Raw genomic sequence first — 1,681 nt, forward strand, 5'->3', positions numbered from 1 at the left:
TCCGGCGATCAATGACGGGTAATTGATCGATCCGTTTTATGTTTTCGATCAGTCAAATCCATATATTTGTGTCCTTTGGGTTGTGCCTGGGTTCCTCTCCATGTTTCCCGCTTGGATTCTGTCTGCCTGGGTTCTCCAGGTTCTCCGTTGCCTCCCACCGTCCAGAAGCAGTCACATGGTCCATTGTGAGATTGTGTAGGTGAGAGGCTGAGCGGCTGGATGATTGACGGCTGACCTGTCCAGGTTAAGCCCCGCCCCTCGCCCCAGAAGCAGCTGTGATTGGCTCAGGAGACTTTGGAGGTATGAAGATGAGAGAAGAAGAAACGAGCGGTTAAAATGTTATCACACATTTACGATATATGATCATTTATGAACGAGTGATGGGAACACATGAAGTTATACACAGCTGTAGTAGGAGCCCAGATGGATGAAGGAATGAATGAATAAATGTTGTATGTCCATATGACATGAATGGATGAATGAATGGTTTCACATCTTTGTGACACGTGAATGAATGAGTGAATGGTTGCACGTCCATTTGTGTTGTGTGAATGAATGTTGCATGTCAAATGATGTGTGAATGCTTTTATGTCTCCATAGGACACGTGAATGGATGAATCAGCGGTTGCATGTCTGCATATGGTGTTGCGAATGAATGAGTGGATGGTTGCACGTCTCTATGTGGCACGTGAATGAATGAGTGAGTGAATGGTTGCACGTCTCTTTGTGACACGTGAATGAATGAGTGAATGGTTGCCTCCAGGTGACCCTGCATTGCGGGAGCCCTGCAGTTCCCCTGGTCAGCAGCAGGAGGAGACAAACCCCCTCAAACCACGAGGCCTCGGCGGATCCTCCCTCCGTTTTCTCGGCCAGACGGAGACTCGGGGCAGAGATATTAGAAGTACGAAAAACAATTAAGCCGTGGGCTCATAATACGTTTGAAGTTGCATCTCCTGGGAGCCTAAATTAATTATGAGCCAATGAATATTCCAATAACGTCATGCCGACGCGAGCGGGGCGGCTTTTTTACAGCTTTGGAAAGTAATTCCCCTCAGGAACCCTCGGATGTCATCCCAGTTGCCATGGCAGTTACTCACTGTGCATGCATGTGTGTGTGTGTGTGTGTGTGTGTGTGTGTGTGTGTGTGTGTGTGTGTGTGTGTGTGTGTGTGTGTGTGTGTGTGTGTTTGGTAATTAGCCACTTCCTTGATGCTGTGTGAGACGTCAACACATCTTGCGCGTTAAAGTGCCTTAATGGGTAACAATCTGCTTAAACAGCCAAACACACACACACACTCACACACACACATACTCACAATCACTTATATAAAGCTAGCACAATGAATTGCAAATAAACAAATTTAATAGTAAACTTTTTAAATTTTTAAACAGTATTTATTTATTTAGTTATTTTATTTTATTTCTTCTTAGTTTTACTACCTTGTCACATTGTTTTTTAAATCTGTATGTTGTGTAAATGTTGTGGTGAGGGTGCCTTATATTGAAATTATTATTATTATTATTATTATTATTGTTATTATCAACCACGTTAGCTGGATGTACTTTTTTCAGTGGAAGCGTCTTTGTGGGGGATTTTTACTTTTTTTTTTTTTTTTTTTTTTTAAAGGTGCATTCCGAAAAGCTCGGCCCCCTCGCTGTGACCGGTTGGGTTGTTAAACCCA

The sequence above is a fragment of the Fistularia commersonii genome, chromosome 7 (genome assembly GCF_037954325.1).
Source record: "Fistularia commersonii isolate RoL2024-O1a breed Wild chromosome 7, RoL_Fcom_v1.0, whole genome shotgun sequence".
In the NCBI taxonomy this organism is placed as follows: Eukaryota; Metazoa; Chordata; class Actinopteri; order Syngnathiformes; family Fistulariidae; genus Fistularia; species Fistularia commersonii.